General features: G+C 35.2%; 1 long non-coding RNA gene across 1 annotated transcript; it reads right to left on the bottom strand.

Annotated features, from left to right (window-relative positions):
• Positions 1–11,404: 11,404 nt before the first annotated feature.
• On the bottom strand, positions 11,405–17,724 carry LOC136025631 (uncharacterized). The gene is made up of 3 exons (XR_010617124.1): positions 17,507–17,724; positions 14,477–14,567; positions 11,405–11,843 (listed from the first exon to the last, which is right to left on the bottom strand). It is a non-coding gene; the product is annotated as an uncharacterized LOC136025631 (long non-coding RNA).
• Positions 17,725–19,847: the final 2,123 nt, after the last annotated feature.

Below are 19,847 nucleotides of genomic sequence, written 5' to 3'. Positions count from 1 at the left end.
GCTAAGTGTACACTTTTAAAATCGTTCGATGTTTCAAACAACTTTTTATATTTGAAAAGTGCAAGAGAAAACATTAAAAGAGAAAAAAGGAAGATGGTGTAGTAAAGCTGACTAATTAAGTAGGAATTTGATTTTAGTAAAAATATTAAGACACAAAATACAAAATGCAACATTTCGAAATACCACTTTTTATTATGATATAAGCGTACATCCTTGTGAGTATAGGCTTGTAAAGGAAATTGAGAAATAACCGCTTTTTTGCTTATGTACGTATGTAATCTGAAATGACACGCTTGACCTATGATATAAAAGACACATTTTATGGGATCAAGCAATTTTTTCCATTTAAATTACCGGACTGACCTCTGTTGAGTTTAATTAGGAATACCTTGGACTTTTGTAAGCGTTTTGATGTTTTATGTTTTGTAACTGGAATATTGTATTTGTTTTGCACTGTGGGACGTTTAGTCCCAGTGCCAAATATATAGCCATTTCCCTTATGCCGTTTGTGTTGAGTTAAATAAAGTAATTGTATTATACCAAACTTCTCTATGAAACATTATTTAAGCTTCTCGTTAATTCCCAGTAGGGAATCTTCAGATAATAGGTCAGGCTGTCCCTATGGAAACACTAGCCAAATTTTTGTCACCTTAGGATCTTACTCACAACCCCTCCAAGGGCACGGTTTACAACCGTTACAGTAACACAGAAAAATCTTCCACAACTGGTGGCTTGCGGAAGAACTGGGTCGAAAAGACTAAATAAAGTTGTAGATAAAAACGTAAATGACTCTACCAGAAGGCAAATTGACTTCACAAACAACGCTACTTGACATTGCAAAAAATATACCAGAATACGCGAGAATTTGTGATGTGGATAAATTCATCGAAAAATTGAGAATCTTTGACGATTTAACAGAAATAATTGACGATTAAGTGATAATGCGTAGCAGTTAGATTAAGGGGAAGTGTGCTAAAATATTTTGAATCAATTAAAGAAAAGAAGCAAAAGACATTGAAACTGTAATTGAATCCTTTAAAAATTAAATTTAAAAAAAAGGAGTTTTTTAACGAAAAGTAAGGAGCGACGTTAAGACTTAAAACGAACAGAAATTACTTTCTATATGATAGGGCTGCTTCCTCATCAACACCCCGGTCTTTGCACTTTAATTTTGACACTTTCTCTTAACTCTACTTTTTAAAACAGTAAAAAGCTTTAGCGTAAAGAGCGGAGCGTTGATGAGGAAGCATCTCCTTTCATATACGAAGTAATTTCTGTTCGTTTTAAGTCTTAACGTCGCTCCTCACTTTCCGTTAAAAAACTCGTTTAAAAAAAAAAAATAATTTCTGAACGTTTTTGAATCAATGCATGTTTCGATTTTGGCTCTCCGCAGATGAATAATTAAAACGAAATTTGCATATTTTTTTTTTGCTAAATGGCTTTATCATAGTTTTGATCGAATGATTTTGAGAAAAAAGGAGCGGGGGAGGAGGCCTAGTTGCCCTCAGATTTTTGGTTACTCAAAAGGCAACGTGAACTTTTAATTTTTTTACGAATGTTTTTATTAGTAAAAGATATACGTAACTTACAAATTAGCTTACGTAGCGAACTTCTGTATTCTCATGTTTTTATTACGTATACAAAGGGGTTCACCCCCTCGTCAGAACCTTGCTCTTTACACTAAAGCTTAAATTTTGTTCCAATTTCTTAATAATGACCCCTGAATCACAAAAGCCGTAGAATAAATAGTTGAAATTACTAAAAATACTTTAGCTTTAAAAAGAGCGAGGTATTAGGAGAAGTTGAGCCAATCATATGCGTAATAATTTGTGTTCGTCTTAAATTTTAATGCTTCTCCTTACTTTCAGTTGAAAAAACTTTTTCATATTTATTTTTTCGTTGTAAATTTTAAAATAATGCTAGATAATCTTGCGCTCCCTTCATGAAAATTTTCTTCCCCCATGACAAATTCCTCCAAGGAAAGTTCCCCCAACATATTCCCCTCTTCTCAACTCCTCCCCCCAACCTAAAAATCACCCTGAAAACGTCTGTACACTTTCGAATAACCATTACTATATGTAAGCACTAGTCAAAGTTTGTTACTTGTGGCCCCTCCCACGGGGACTGTGGGGGAGTAAGTTGTCCCCTAAGACATAGTTATAAGGTTTTTGACTACTTTGAATAAAATGGCAATCTCATAATCTTGATCTGGTGACTCTGGGAAAATAATTAGCTTGGGAGGGGCCTAGGTGCCCTCAAATTTTTTTTGGTCACTTAAAAAGGGCACTAAAACTTTTCATTTCTGTTAGAATGAGCCCTCTCGCAAGATTCTAGGACCACTGGGTCGATACGATCACCCCTGGGAAAAAAAAAAAACAAAAAACGAACAAAAAAACAAATAAACACGCATGCGTGATCTGCCTTTTGGCAAAAAATACAAAATTCTACATTTTTGCAATAGGGCTCTCTGAAACGCTGAATCTGGTGGCGTGATTTTCGTTAAGATTCTATGACTTTTAGGGTTTTTTTTTGCCTATTTTCTAAAATAAGGCAAATTTTCTCAGGCTCGTAACTTTTGATAGGTAAGACTAATCTTGATTAAACTTATATATTTAAAATCAGCATTAAAATGCAATTCTTTTGATGTAGCTATTGATATCAAAATTTCATTTTTTAGAATTTTGCTTACTATTGAGCCGGGTCGCTCCTTACTACAGTTCGTTACCACGATCTGTTTGAAAGGTTCATAGATAAGAGTGTTTCTGAGAGGCTAAGAGCGGAGGTAGTTACTTTTACAACTCAACTAGTATTCAGGAGTATGGAGACAAGATTTGTCGGCCTGTAAGCTTATAGTTAGGCAAAAGCAGAAGTGACGAAACAATACAAAAGTATAAGTACAAACTTTTACACAAGGGATACCAAAAAAACTGCTAAGACTAATATTATCACGTTAGCCTGAAAATCTCAAGCAGGCTATAAGTTTGGCAGAAACGGAAGCGAAAATTGATGAAGTTATGACAAAAATTTCATCAGATGTCAATAAATAACACAGTAAACATATATTACTTTAACCATGGAAGAGGGCAAAAACGTCTCAAATTTGGGGAGACAGATCGTGAACCTAAGAGGCACGAAGGGGGCCAAGATTTACCGATTTTACGCTGTTTTAAAATTGAGTGTTTCCAAAACATACCGTGTTTACTTGATACAGGTGCGTCAAAACGTAAATTAGAAAAAAGGTTCTTAAGAGGTTTCCTTCTATTGTACAAAATCTCTGTTTCTGTTAAGCTGTTATTAAGCTGTTAAGTTTCTGTTAAGCTACATTATCACAGATACTATATATGCTAGAGTGTATAGATATTCAAAGCTTACTTATCTAGATTGTCCCAACCGACTTTTTCCCAAGTAATCATTTATTGTCGTTCAAAAGAATACCATTTGAAAAAAAAAATTGAAAATAGGTATTAAAAAAAGAAAGAAAGTGAAAAGTGTTGAAAGTCTAAGTTAAACAAGCCAAATTTCCAAATTATTCACTTACCGTAGAAAGACGTTCAAATATTTCTTGTGAGTAGCTAGGGTGTCAAATCATGCAAATAGAAGGGGGGGGGAGGTAAAATTTATTTTCAAAAACCTAGGTGGGGCAAAATTTATTATATAAAATATAGGGAGGGGGTGGACAACTATGCTCTACCCTTTTCTCACAGAGCTGAAAATATTTTGGTTGATAAAACCACTTTATCAAACTACCAAACTTTGACAACAAAGCAAAATGAAATAATATAATAATGTGCCCCTAAAAAAATAATATTTTAAATCTATTAAGAGCAAAATTTCACTGTTATTTTATATTAAATTTTGTAATAAGTACAAAAGATAATATTTGTAATCCAGTTCAGTTCCTTTCTTTATTACAACAAATATTTACAATAGCACTATAGGCTCCATGGCCCATAGTAGGGGGGCTAAATAACACAAAATCTAAAACAAATAAACAAAAGAATTCACTTCCTTAAGTTTATACAACAATAAAAAAAACTCAAGCAACAAGAGAAGACATCACTCCCTGATCGATCCCAACATTTAAAACCTATCGATCCTTTGACCCCATCCAGTGCATAGGGCAAAAACAGCTACTATCCATCCCAAAAAATTGCTGCCCCATGATTCCTTGTTGAAAAGCATTTCCCTTGTTGAAATAAGGAATAACCCTTATTTATTAAATAGGAAATAGAAATAAGGAATAGAAGAAACAGAAATAGGAAAAATAAGAAGTCGAAGAAGAAATGAGAACATTCAGTTCTGGAAAAGGAAAAATCCTATACCTCATTACATAATTTTATTTTCCTATACCATATTACATGAATAAAACCTCAAAATTGACGTTTAAGAGAATTTCTCTGTGACCAAAAGAGGAAATGGTAAGAGAAAATGAGAGCAATAAGCAACGCTATCTAGCTAAAAAAAAAAAATTAACATCATTCAAGTTTCATCAAAATACTTATTTTTTAAAAGCAGTCTTTTCGTTTTGCCTTAACCTTGATCAAGGATGATGGAGGTATTTCTCCAAAAAATAGACCCATCTGTGCCGCGTTTGTTCTTTAACTAACATAGTCCTTCCCAAATTTACTTCTTCAACCGCCCCTTTTCATGAAAAAATATAACTCAGGGCCCCCCTACGGATTTATTATTTTCAAATTTTAATAGCAAATAAACAGAAAAGAGTAAAAAATAATAAATCTAACTTTTTCGTAAATCATACTAAAGAAAGGAAGAAATTAGAAAAACTGATGCTATTACTAAAAAATTTTTATTATAAAGTATAACAAAGTGACAAAATTATCTACAATGAGATTTGTTTTTCGACAAAATCTTTAAACTAGCTGTCGAGCTTAGAATAGAAAAGTAATGCAAAACAGTTCAAATATGCAAAATCGTCTCATTGAGTTGCTGTTTGAGTTGCTCATGAAACTTGTTTGCTGCTAATTTAGTTAGCCTTGGGGCAATAGTAGTCTTATAAAACCTACCCTATTCTGAAAAATCATTTTTTTCTGTTTAAAAAACAGACAATTTTCTCACCTCAGCGTTTTCTCACCTCATCAGAAATTATTAGACCATTATAAACATGAAAAAAAAATATAAAATTTGTAATTTCATATGCTTAATAAGATTTATTATTTAAATCTGTATTGTTTAGGATAAAACTAATTTATTCATTTGGTTGCATATTATATTTTTGGGTTAGACAAGGTGTGAAAAATAGCAACAGACAAAAGTGCTTTAATAAAGTTATGATGGAAATTGTAAGACGAATTTAGGTTGAGTAACAGGGGAGTCTGAAGTTATTATTATCTCACCATTATTTACTTTTAAAAAACCAAGACATTTCTTAAAATAAACTAATAGTTTTAAAGGGAAATGAAAAAAAAAAGGCTTAAACAATGAATAAAACGCATCATAATTTTAATTTAAAAACTAGGCTTTTTAACTTAATCTAAACTTTAATTTACGATTTTTTATGGGATAGCCAAACTATTTGTTTAAAATGAAGTGTATTTTATGGTAAAAATCAAATAAAAAAAAACAAGTTTTTTCAACTGAAAGTAAGGAGCAACATTAAAAATTTAAACGAACAGGAATTAATAGGTATATGAAGGGGATTGTCCCCTCCTCAACACCTTGCTCTTTACGCTAAAGTTTTTTAGTTCTTTGAAAAAGTCGTCTTGCTGCTCTAATTAAACGACCCCAGTATTTCAGGAGTTATTCTTAAAGAATTGCGAAAAATTTCAAACTTAAGGGTATAAAAAGGTTTGAGGTGGCAAGCTCCTTCACATAGAAAAGAATTTCGATTTGTTTAATTTTTGATGTTATTTCTTACTGTCAGTTGAAATAAACTTGTCTTTTTACTATATTTTTGATCATTTATTGAAATATTTTCAGAAAATATGACCCAATCTCCATGGAGGAGCCCCCTTACCATGGAAGTATCCTCTAGATAATTAAATCCCAGTAAAAATTTACTCCGGACAGTTACTTTTAACCGCTCCTCGCGTAAAATTGAGACAGAAAAGAGAAAGCAAGACATATAAAAAGAATTTTGTATAAGAATTCTGGCAAATTCTCTTGACAAGTTCACTCCCTGGAAACTTACCTTCTTATGGCATATTCCCCTGTGGAAAAACCCCCAGCAGAAAATTTGTCCCCTCTCCACCTGAAAATGTATGCATGTATCTTAATAACAAATACTATGCGTAAACATTAGGTAAATATTATGACTTAAATACCTTCCCATGGGATTGTACGGAGGAGAAGTTCAAGTTATACCCAAAGAATCAGTTATTAGGTCTTTCAACAACGATGAACAAAATGACTATCTCAATATTTCTATAGGACAATTTTGGGAAAAAAGTAGCGGGGAGATGGGCAAATCGCCCTTCAATTCATTTGCTCACTTGAAAAGGGTACTAGAACGGTTAACCTTCGCTCGAATGAGCCCTCTTCCAATATTTTATGACCACTGGGTGAATACGATTACCCCTGGGGAAAACAAAAAAACCCGAAAAAAAACTAAACACGCATCCATGATTTTCTTCTGCCAAAAATACAAAGTTCCACATTTTTGAAAACAGGAGCTTGAGACCTATGCATTAAGGGTGTCTGATTCGCTGAATCAGACAGTGTGACTGTGTTGCGAGAGCAACACTTTGGTTCCGTCCCGGTTTTCTTTTTTTTTCCTATGCCACCGATCTCAGCTTATTCCTGGAAACTGGTAAGAGTCTAACCTGTGCGGTTTTTATGGAAAGTGTGGACCTCAGGCCGGAATGATGAATAAGACATTACATTTTGGGAAGCTCTGCAGAACTCTTGCCTGGGGCCAAAAGGGATGGATTTTGCTTCTCCACGAGCCAGAGCTTATGGTGTGCGAAGTAAAGTGGAGTTATATGGTCTATGTCAGAGAGGAATATCTGAAGTTGTGCAGCCAAGCTTTCGATTCATCAAAGCATGTTTCTGCTTTCAAGTGAAAAGCTCCGTTCTAGCAGGCAAGCAGGCAGGCACCACTTTCAAATTGAAGATTGACTAAAATCTATAAGTGGTAAATATATGCGGCAGTTACCCGGCCCCACAGCCAATATATCTTCTTTGAATGATAAATAGAAAAATTTACAAAAGCTAAATTGTGGCATTTTCCCACGGGTCCGAAAGTGCTGCCATCGATTGTTTCTACCCATTTCTGTTCGTGATTTCAGCTGAGTTTATCATTCGGATTTTTCGACTTGGGATTGGCGTTGAGAAATGTTATCAGATGTGCCTAATAAACTTTAAAAGTTCTCTCGTTGCTAAAAAAAATTGGAGTTTATCCTTATCTCCTTTCTAAGATGACAAAAGTTGAAAGTTAAGTCTAAGTTGAGTTGACGTTAGAAAGTTGGCCTACGGCAAAAAAAAAAAATCAACTTTTGAACTAAGACAGATCGAATATTTTTTCGACGGCAATCGATAGCTCTTGATGAGCTGAACAAAGTATATGGTATTCATTTTTTGGTACAAAAATTCCTTCATGAGGTACACCAAAACCAAGGTTTGAAAGTTTCAAGGGGTTAACAACTTCAGTAGTAAGGTACACACTGAAACAAAATCTAGGTCGATACAAATTGTGAGACATATAGAGGACTCGTCACCAACAGGCGGCTGTTACGTAATAATCACCTTCAGCAAAGAGGGGTTAGCAACTATTACTAGTTGGTGTATCTATTATTTGCTTCCAGTGTATTGGATGGTAAAACCAATTTGGTTTCAGTGGTAAGACATGTAGGGGACTTGTAGGTAATAAGCTGCTGTTAGGCTACAGTCAACTTCAGCGATGATGGGTTTGCAACTATACTAGCTGGTGTACCCATTTATTTGTTTCCGGTGAACTTGATGCCTATTATGGGAGAGGGACTTGTAAGTAAGAATCTGTTCACTTTAGGCTAGAACTTCGTGCAAATTGGTGCACATTGTATTCGATCTCTTTAATTCTGACAGAGTTAAGTGTGTACACAACGGGTACAAACGATAACGTAAAATAATGAGGTAAATTCGTAATAATTAGTGTCACCTATGGTATTTTAATCCTGAAAAGTTACGGATAGCTTTATAATACCAAATAGATTATATAAGATATTGTTCCAAGTTTTCATCAGTCACGATGTCTACAATTGAAAAGGATAAAGTTCAACTGGCTGCAAAGTCAATTTAGTTCCTTCTTTCGATACTACTGTTGTTGTTTTTTCAACGCTGAGGAATAGCCATTGATCATGTGATTACTGATCGATAGCGAAGAAACAAAACCAAAGTGTTGCTCTCGCAATACTTTAGCCGGTGAAGCCGGACAAAGGTTGCCGCAACACTTCCCGTTGCCCGGGCAAAGTAGGTCTAGTTTTTATTGTGAATTTCGACTTAAGTGTAGCTCTCGCAACACTTAAGTCGGCAAAGCCGGACAAAGGTTGATGCAACACTTCACGTTGCCCGGGCAACGTAGGTCCAGTTTTTATTAAGATCAATCGATTTTTAGGGACTCTTTCATTCTTTTTTCGACAATCAAGAAAATATTCTCAGGCTCGCAACCTTTGATGGATAAGACTAAACTTAATGAAATTTTTTATACTTGAAACCAGCATAAAAATTTGTTTCTTTTGATATATATTTTTGTATCAAAATCCTTTTTTATATAACCGTTATTTCGAGTTTTGGTTACTATTCAGCCGATTCTATGATTTTTAAATGAAGTGTATTTTATGGTGGAAATAACGGTTTTTAGCAGTTCTTAGCCATTATGAGATGGCCAGAACCCTAATTTAAGGGCTTAGAAACCTATTTTTAGGTACGTTTTGTTTAGAATGTATTATATGGTAGAAATAAAAATTTAGCATTGATTGGTCATTACGAGACACCCTGACCCTCTAAATTAACCGCCGATAAAGATATTTGTAAATACGATTTGTTAAAAATGAAGTGTATTTACGTTAAAAATGAAGTTTTTTTTTAGCAGTACTTGGCCATTATGAAATAGCCAGACCCCTAATTTAATGGCAAATAAACTTATTTGTAAATACTATTTGTTTAAGATGAAGTGTAATTTATGGTAGAAATTATGATTTTTAACTGTTCTTAGCTATAATGAGATAACCAGGTCCCATAATTAAGGGCTTATAAACCTATTTGTATATTTGATTCATTCAGAAGAAAGTATATTTTATGAAAGAAATAAAAAAAACTTAGATGTCCTTGGCTATTACTATATAGAAAGACCCCTAAATTACGGGTCTATAAACTTATTTGTAAGTACAATTGTATAATTGAAGTATTTTTTTTCTGGTAGAAATAACAATTTTCTAGCAGTCCTTAGCTAATACGAGATAGCCAGGCCCATTAGTTAAAGGCCTATAAACTTATTTGTAAGTATGATTTATTTACAGTAAAGCATATTTAAGGTAAAAAATAAAGATTTTTAGCCGTCCTTAGCCATTAAGAAATAGCCAGGTCCATAAATTAAGGGCCAATAAACTTATTTTTAAGTACGATCTGTTTAAAATGAAGTGTATTTTATGATAAAAATTAAATAAATACAATTTTTTTCTTCACAAAAACTGAAAGTAAGGAACAGCATTAAAACTTAAAACTAACAGAAATTATTGCGTAAATGAAGGGGGTTGCCCCCTCCTCAAAACCTCGGTCTTTACCCTAAAGTTTTTCAGTACCTTTAAAAAAGCCATTTTGTTCTAATTAATGTTTTTGTGTTTCAGGAATCATTCTTAAAGAATTGGGAAACAATTCAAATTTTAGCGTACAGATGGAGGTCCTGAGGAGAGGGCAACCCCCAACATATTAGAAATTATTACTGCTTGTTTTAAGTTTTAATGTTACTCCTTACTTTAAATAGAAAAAAAAAACTTATTTTTTTTATTGAGCTTTGGTTATTTTTAAATAATTCCAGGAAATCTGATCCCACCTCCACGGACGGAACCCCCCTTACCATAGAAATATCTTCTATATAATTCAATCCCGGTTAAAATCTACCGCAAACAATTACTCTTAACCACTCCACGCTTAGGATTGAGACGGGAAAAAGAAAGCAATACATATAAAAAGAATTTTGTATGAGAATTCTGGCAATTTTCCACAGTCTATAATTTCCCTTGACAAGTTCACTCCCTGGAAACTTCAACCCCATAGAAAATTCCCCCGTGGAAAAAACCCCAGCAGAAAATTCCCCCCCCCCCTGATAATTTATACATGCATCTTAATAGCAGCTACTATTGGTAAACAATAGATACATTTTATAACTTAAACACCTTTACCCAGGGGCTGTGGAGGGGGCGGGTCATGTTATACTCAAGGGCATAGTTTTTGGGCCTTTCAACTAGGATGAAGAAAATGGCTATCTCAAAAAATTTATCGCAGCATTTTGGAAAACAAAATTTGGCAGGGAGGTTGCCTAGTTGCCCACCAATTTTATTGGTCAATTAATAAGGGTAGTAAAACTTTTCGGTTTTCTTGTAAAAGATTTTCTTGTCATAGATTTGCGGTGGCCATCTTATTACCCCGTATTATATTCAGCTGCCTATCTGATTTGAAAGTTGTGACCAATCGTAGTAGTTGCGATAACAATCTTACACAATTGATTTTAAGCGTTGATTGGGGTAGTTTTTGATGCTGGGTTCTTTTTCATAGTCAAACATGGAGAATTATTTAAAATATCTGTTACCTCAACAACACCACCTGATACTGAAAAAGTGCCAAATCATAGACAGTGCAATAGATTTTATAGATAGCTATAAAAATTTTAAGAGGATTGATTTACCTGTACTGCTTGTTGGAACTGTGGTAATAGAAGAACAGTCTTCAAATTAAAAACTTCGGTTTGAGGAAAACAAACTCGATTCTACATTTTGAGTAATAGGTGGAGATGAATAAAAGAAAGTAGAGATAGGAAGGAGGTCCAAGTAGAATCGTTCTTTAAAAACTTTGATCTTGTGACTGACAAACGAAGCAACAACATGATTTAAGTTAAAGTTGAGGAAATTAGCTCAGTATATGAAGTTATCCTTCTTAGGCCACTTTTTAAAGAAACCTGACTAAAAGCTTGCACACAGACGCAAATCGTCAATCAGATTGTTCTTGTTATAATTTGTAGGCATATGCACGTTAATTACTGCATGAGCTTCAACCTTTTAATCAGGGTTCCTTAAGTAATTACAAATACAAAAAAAAAGTTTTTTTAACTGCAAGTAAGGAGCGACATTAAAACTTAAAATGAACAGAAATTATTCCATATATTAAAAGGGTGGTTCCTTCCTCAACACTCCGCTCTTTACGCTAAAGTTTGACTCTTTGTTACAACTCTACTTTTAAAAAAATAATAAATACATAAATGATGAAACCTATATATTTTAAATCAGCAAAATCAGTATATTTTAAATTTTTCAATTTATTTTATTGACTCAGGATGCAATTTCTTGGTTGAGTAGACTTCACGAAGAGCAGAAGAGCTGGGATGAGCAGTAAATTCGCTTAGCAAAGGATAAGCAAAAAATATAATTAGTTCAAAAATGTTAAGGGCTGGATTTCTTTTAAAATGTGAAAAAGAAGAAGAAAAAAGGCACAAACAAGAATTTTACTGAGAATGAAACGAATTTAAGGTTGAAAGCCCTTGATTTTTATTTTAACTTTAACATTACAAGAAGCCTGGTCTGTTGCAACGCCTTTCTCTGTGAAAATTAAGGCTATCACACAAAAAGACGGCAACGGTGTACAGGCTTACACAGTTAGTTTTTACTGCAAAATTTACTGCTCAGCTACTGCTTAGCCTAGAAAAGAAAAAGGGCGTTAATCGATTAGAGATAAAAGACATGTAAAGAAGTGATAAAATAAATAAATAAACAAAGACCAGATCATTACTTTAAAGGAGCAATTAGAATGGGTCATCGGGCGGAGATCGTCACATGCACTAGGGGCGCGCTTTTTTGGAATGATTCTAATATAGACCCTTTTCCACTGTGACGGGAAATAGCCAAAAGCTAAACACTCGTTAATGATACTGGACAGTGGTAATGCTATGTGGATGATGTATTCGGTATTCGATGAAGATGTATTCGGTTTGATCTTCCGTAATTCCGTGTAAACGTCAAACCCACTGACTATTATGTTGTTATCAGGCTCACATTTTTCAAGTATGGTGGACTTTTCATGAGCCGTAATAGTTGGATAGGTATTGCAGATCTTGGTAAAGAATTCACTCACTTCTTCTGCACTGATTAAGGACCCACCATCATTGCTGATCTTTACACTGCTGTCAAAAGCTTGGCCGGCCACTTTTTTCACAGTGTTGTTCCACTTTTTGGGGTCCGAAGTAAGAAATTGGGAGGGCATGGTTTCACGACCATAGCGAGCTTTGGCTTTCTTTCCAACTTAGTAAAAATTTTCCCCTAAGCTCATCAATTCTACACAAAAAATATAGCTTTTTGGCTGCAATAGCTGATGAAGTGAGGACATTTTTAAATCATCTATCCTTCAAAAGATAATCCTGTGTCATGCAGCCTAGAACAGAGAAACTTCCATATATGTAGCAGAAATCAGACCTCTAGACATCCATGGACATTTAGGTCTTGAACTCATGGGCTTCTTTTCATTGCACATTCTCTACACCATTAGCTTCAAGAACACTAAACCAATCGTTACACTGAAAAACAACCATTAAGGTAAAAATTTCTTTGTCTCTATAAGTTGTAAAAGAAGACCTTGCTAAACTACACCAATTTCAGTTTAGACGCAAATAATGATAGAAAGATAGGAAAGTGATCCAAAAGAGTAGTAAAAACAAGACCAGACGTCTTGGAATACATAAGATATGTCTCCTAAACTTTAAAATATGAGACTTGTGGGGTGAGATAGAGAAGAAAAATAAATACAAGAAATATCCCCAAAGAAGGAACTGTGTCCAAAAGATGGTCGCTATCACCAACCCCATACATATTACAGTTAAAATTTCCCAAAAACCAAACAGATTTTTGACCAAACAGTATCACATGCTGACTGGCCTTTTAGCTCAATGACAAGATAAAATGTCCATTCTAGGGATGACACAAACTGTTACATTTTAACTATCTGAAAAGTATGTTCCTGTAAAATCTATTTCATCAAAAATGCAAAAACGGCCAAACCCCAAAAATAATTGAAAAATTTCTCATCCATCTCTTATCCCACTCACATTCAAATAAATTAAATTAAAACAACTGTTTAAAGATAGTGAGGGCAAAATCATATCACAATAAACCACAGTTGTACCATAGATTCAAAGAGAGGGTACAGTCCACTTAATTAGTCATGTAAATCAGCATAAATACAAATATGTAAGGAATTAAATGGTGTATGGTTTATTTGGTTGAAAACTAACATTCACTTTCAGATTGTAAGATTTATGGATGGTATAAGAAGAATACTTACAAACTCTGATAAAAGAATGAAAGATTGGACAGCTTCTACTCTATCCACTTTTGCTAAATTCTACTCCCTCTTTTTCTTCTTTTTCAAAAATAGCCAAATTAAGCCAAATAGCAGATTTTAAATACGTATGTTTAGTTCTTCTTTGCTGATCAAAAGAAAGCTTATTACTACATTGAAAGAACTAAGTTGTGCACGGTTTTCAATATGGTTAAATGACTTGAAATTAATATTTAAGAACGATATGCGCCATTATTAATTTTTCATCTAAAGATGAATTGCAGCTATTGCACTACACTATGGATTTAACGGTGTAAGATTCTTGTTTGAGAGTAAATGGAGAGATTTTAATATCTGTAAGATTTCATTTCAGAATTCGAGGCATATAGTTTACCCAACCAAGCATTGCACGCACTATCCGACAATTAAAAGATTGGTACCTGTGGAACCAAGTTTACGCCACTTCTCCTTCCCAGGAGGGCCCGGCAATTCTTTTTTGGTCCAATCCAAACCATTGTGCCTAATAAATAAATTGGCGACAAAGAGCAAATTTAGTTAAACAGTTCCATTTACAACATCACCAGGGGTTACAAAGTTTCGAGAGCTAATTTTGTCTGCTTCTTGCAACATTTTTTCTGTTCAACTGTTCTTTTTTTGTTCAAAGTTACCGCATTCTTGGCTATTAAATAGGGAGGTGAGATTTTCCTAGAAAAAGTCCTCTGAACATCCCACTTCCTAATAACTTTGTATACCAATGATGACACCCAACTTCCACATTACTGGGAAAACACACCTGTGTCTGATCCCAATACAATATTGACTCAAATAGTTCATATTTTGATTAACAGAGATAAGCTAGAGCTGAATTATTATATTTCCGGTGCATATTTCAGTATTACTTATGTAATAAGTAATAATTACATAAATAATCAGTATTATTTATGAATCAGCCAAATATAAACCATGAAAAACGAACATGTCATTATGTGATCAAGCATACCTCTAAATACAGCTCCTAAAAATTTATTATTCATTTCAAAGGCAAGTGTATTCTCCTCCAAGTCCAAGATCATACGGATACGGTCTCCAACCTGAGAATGAGAGAAAAAAGATAATTAAACTAATGTTTATGATCTAAAACAATGACAAAATTTTGATTTTACTACAGTGTACAAATAAGACTATAAGCAAAAGAAAAGTTTAGCCATAGAGAATTGTTTAGAAGTTGGTCATAGCTAGTTCAACTGTACCTGAAAACTGTAGTTTTTAAAGATTTCCCTTTTAGTTGTTTCAAAACTGTGAAGCTTTTAGAGCACCACCGCATTTTCGTCAGTGTTGCCATGTTGAAACGTTAAAAGAAAAAGCAAAATTAATTAGATACATTTGACAACGCTTTTCATTCGCCAAAATTTCCCAAAGCCATCCCATCTTCATAGAAGAGGTGTACATTTTTAAGCTGTTTTTTTTTTCCTTCAATTTTTAACAATATATGTGGTAGCAAAAGTTTCCACAAGATCAATTCAAACAATCACATTTAATTTCCACTATCCTTTCTGCTCTAAATAATAACATTTTATAGTTGATTTTTTTCATATGATTAAGTTGAAATTTTGCTCTTCACTTCTAGACACGCATCTAGTAGTACATCCAGAACCGTTATCTAAGTTCAGCCCCCTTCCCCCTCCATAACAATACCATGCATATCGACTTCCTCTCCAGGTCCTGCAGTGTTCTTTTTTTAGAAGAAAAGCAAAGTAAGATTTATCTTTTTAATCCTCCTTTTTCAAATTAAAGTCTACGTGTTTATAGTAATATATACAGTCCTGTAGTGGCGCAGTGGGTTTGACTTTAGCTTGGTAATACGGGACCCAGAGATCGAATCATGCTGCAGCAATGCACTGCAGGGCCGAAGCAGTGACCTTAGTAGTCAAGAAGCTGTCCTTAATCCTATACAATACAGTAATATATACAAATTACGTTTTAACTACTAAATACAATGACTACATCTTATCGTAGCCAAACACCACTTCAATCTAATACCGATACATCCTTCACTCTGGAGTCATAGGCAGTTATTTTGTTTTGAAAAAAAAAAAAAAAAAAAATATGTTTTCCATTAATAAAGCGAGTCCCAAGCTTTTCAAACTGTTTTTTTTTTTTTTTTTTTTTTTTTTGTTATGGCACTTGGTATTAACCCGGGCCGGTTAATTAAGAAAAAATGAAGTATTTTTAACTTACAAATGGGAGATAGGATCTTAATGAAATTTTATTTTTGGAAAGATAGCGTGTCTCAGAGCTCTTATTTTAAATCCTGACCAGATCCGGTGACATTGGGGGGAGTTCGAGGGAGAACCTAAAATCTTGGAAAACGCTTAGAGTGGAGGGATCGGGATGAAACTTGGTGGGAAAAATAAGCAGAAGTCCTAGATACGTGATTGACATAAGCGGAACGGATCTGCTCTGTTTGGGGGATTTGGGGTGAGGGGAGGGTTAATTCTGAAAAATTAGAAAAAATTAGGTATTTTTAACTTACGAAGGAGTGATCAAATCTGAATGAAATTTCATATTTAGAAGGATCTCGTAACTCAGATCTCTTACTTCAAAACCCGACTGGATCCAGAGTCATTAAGGGGGGGGGGGGAAGTTGCTGGGGAACCAGAAATCTTGGAAAACACTTGAAGCGGAGAGATCAGGATGAAACTTGGTGGGAAGAATAAAAACAAGTCCAAGATACGTGACTGATATAACTGGAACGGATCCACTCTGGATCCGTGACATATGGGGAGTTGGGGGGGGCCTAAAATCTTGGAAAACGCTTTGAGTGGTGGGATCGGGATGAAACTTGGTGGGAAAATAAGCAGAAGTACTAGATACGTGATTCACATAACCGGAACGGATCCGCTCTATTTCGAGGAGTTGGGGGGGGAGGGTTAAATTTTAAAAATTAGGGATTTTTAACTTACGAAGTAGTGATCGTATCTTAATGAAATTTCATACTTAGAAGGACCTCATAACTCAGATCTCTCATTTTAAATCCCGACCGGATCCAGCGTCATAGTAGGGGGGGGGGCGGAAATCTTGGAAAACGCTTGAAGCGGAGAGATCAGGATGAAACTTGGTGGTCGTAATAAAAACTTGTCCAAGATACATGACTGACGTAACCGGACTGGATCATCCCTCTTTGGTTGAGTTGGGGGGGGGGGGGAGGGAGTAGTTCGAAAAAATTAGAAAAAATGAGGTATTTGTAACTTACGAACGGGTGATCAGATCTTAATTAAATTTGATATTTAGAAAGATCTTGTGGTTTATAGCTCTTATTTTAAATCTCTACCAGATCCGATGACATTTAGAGGTGTTGGATGGGGAAACCGGAATTCTTGGAAAACGTGAAAATTGAGGTATCTTTGTCTTACGAATGGGTGATCGGATCTTAATGAAACTTGATATATAGAAGAATCTTATGTCTCAGATGCTCCATTTTCAATTCAAATCGGATCTGGGACATGGGGGGTTGGAGGGGGGAACAGAAATCTTGGAAAACGCTTAGAGCGGAGAGATCGGGATGAAACTTGATGGTGAGAATAAGCACAAGTTATAGATACGTGATTGACATAATTGGAACGGATCTGTTCCCTTTGGAGGAGCTGGGGGGTGTTGATAAGTCAAGTGTCTAAAATTAAAATTGTTGTCTCCGAAGAACTAACTTTAGACGATTTGCCCTTGTCGACGAGCATTTGAACATGGAACTCCGAAGTGGCAACTTACAATACTCGAATCAGAGGTAGCTCAAAATCTTTCCGGAATGATGAAAAAATTCGTAGGCCAACTAATATTCTGAACTGCATGAACCATTATTTGAGAAGGAAATGAGCATGGACGTGATTTTAAGTAAGACATTCAGCTTCAATAAACTACAAATAGACTATCATCACATTGATACGCTGCCTGTGGTTGATACAATTAGGAATATTCCTCCTTTAACAAACTACTCCAAGCTTCTGCTTGGAGTAGACAAGGATGAGACAAGTACCTGATAATGACCCTCTTTAGCCGCTAGGTGAAGAGCAGTATAGAGGTCTTTGGAAGGTGCATCCACACTTGCACCGTACTGAAGAAGAAGCTGAACCATATCGACGTTTCCAAGCCTCGCAGCAATGTGAAGAGGAGTTTCCTGTTCCTAGAAAGGAAAAGAACAATGCTAGACGTTCTAATTGAGCATTTTAACTCAAAAGATAATACTCAAGATGCGTGCCAAGTTAATCACAAGAGAGAGAAAGAGAGAGAGAGAGAGAGAGAGAGAGAGAGAGAGAGAGAGAAAGAGAGAGAGAAAAAGAGAGAGAAGTTAAAAACACACACATATATATATATATATATATATATATATATATATATATATATATATATATATATATATATATATATATATATATATTCACAGGTGGGACACAGGGACATAACTACAATGGCGCGTAACGACTTATGCGCGTTCGGGGGCTTGGGGAGGGGTGCGAAGCACCACACCAACAGCTAGTCTATATATAAAAAATAGCAGTTGGGGTGGCGCTTCGCGCCACCCCAACACCTAGTTGGTGGGGTCGCTTCACGCCCCCCCGCGCGCGTAAGTCGTTACGCGCCATTGTAGTTGTGCCCCTGTGTCCCACCTGTGAATATAGATAAAAGAGAAAAGATCCCTTCTTTTCGTTATAGATATCTTCTTTTCGTTCTTTTCTTTTCGTTATATATATATATATATATATATATATATATATATATATATATATATATATATATATATATATATATATGTTTTTAACTACGTAAAACTTGCGAATATAGAATATTCTTGGCTGTCCCATTGTCTGTGCATATAAATAGATTGTCAGGTTTACCGACTCTTGAACATGCAACATAAAATTGTCCATGGGAAAAACAATCCGTATTCAGGTCTATACTTCATTATTCTAATGATTGCCCTTGATCTTTGTTGATGGTGATTGCTAATCGAACATTCCCTGTGTCCCCGTCGTCATTTATATATCCCCCTGTGCCCCCGGCATCCCCGTTGTAGTTTTGTCCCTGTGTCCCGGGCGTCATTTATATTCCCAGTATCCCGGTCGTCATTTGTGTCCCAGTCTGTAATTTCTTTTTGAGCTTCCCGGTCGTCATTTATATTCCCTGTGTCCCGGTTGTCATTTGTGTCCCGGTCTCTAATTTATCTTTGAGTGTCCCGGTCGTCATTTATATCTCCCGGTCGTTATTTGTGTCCCAGTCTGTAATTTCTCTTTGAGTGTCCCGGTCGTCATTTATATTCCCTTTGTCCCGGCTTTTGGTTTCCTTTTTTTCCTTTTTTTGTTTTTTTTTTCTTTTTCAGTTTTTGTTTTTTTTTAGTTTTTTTATTAGTTTTTAGTTTTTTTTTCTTTTTAGTTTTTTTTTGTAGTTTTTACCTTTTTTTAGTTTTTTTTTATGGCACTTGGTATTAACCAAGTGACATATAGCAGTCGCCAATTCTGTCGGTCTGTCTGTCTGTCGGTCCCAGTTTTGCTACTTTAGGCACTTCCAGGTAAGCTAGGACGATGAAATTTGGCAAACGTATCAGGGACCGGACCAGATTAAATTAGAAATAGTCGTTTTCACGACTTTGACCATCTGGGGGGGAGTGGGGGCCCAGTTAATTCGCAAAAAATAGAAAAAATGAAGTATTTTTAACTTATCAGCGGGAGATTGGATCTTAATGAAATTTGATGTTTGGAATGATATTGTGTCTCAGAGCTCTTATTTTAAATCCCGACCGCATCTGATGACATTGGGGGGAGTTGGAGGGGGAAAACCTAAAGTCCCGGTTTTTCAACTTTAGGCACTTCCAGGTAAGCTAGGACGATGAAATTTGGCAAGCGTATCAGGGATCGGACCAGATTAAATTACAAATAGTCGTTTTTCCGATTTGACCATCTGGGGGGGGGGAGTGGGGGCCGATTAATCGGAAAAAATAGAAAAAATGAAGTATTTTTAACTTATGAGCAGGTGATTGGATCTTAATGAAATTTAATGTTTGGAATGATATTGTGTCTCAGAGCTCTTATTTTAAATCCCGACTGGGTCTGATGACATTGGGGGGAGTTGGAGAGGGGGAAACCTAAAATCTTGGAAAACACTTAGAGTGGAGGGATCGGGATGAAACTTGATGGGAAAAATAAGCACAAGTTCCAGATACATGATTGACATAATCGGAACTGATTTGCTCTCTTTGGGGTAGTTGGGGGGGGGGGGAGTAATTCTTAAAATTAGAAAAATGAGCTATTTTCAACTTACGAACGGGTGATCAGATCTCAATGAAATTTGATGTTTAGAAGGATATCGTGTCTTAGAGCTCT

The sequence above is a fragment of the Artemia franciscana genome, chromosome 4 (genome assembly GCF_032884065.1).
Source record: "Artemia franciscana chromosome 4, ASM3288406v1, whole genome shotgun sequence".
NCBI classification, from domain to species: Eukaryota; Metazoa; Arthropoda; class Branchiopoda; order Anostraca; family Artemiidae; genus Artemia; species Artemia franciscana.
The sequence above is the reverse complement of the archived record's forward strand: the minus strand, read 5'-3'. Positions and strand labels throughout refer to the sequence as shown.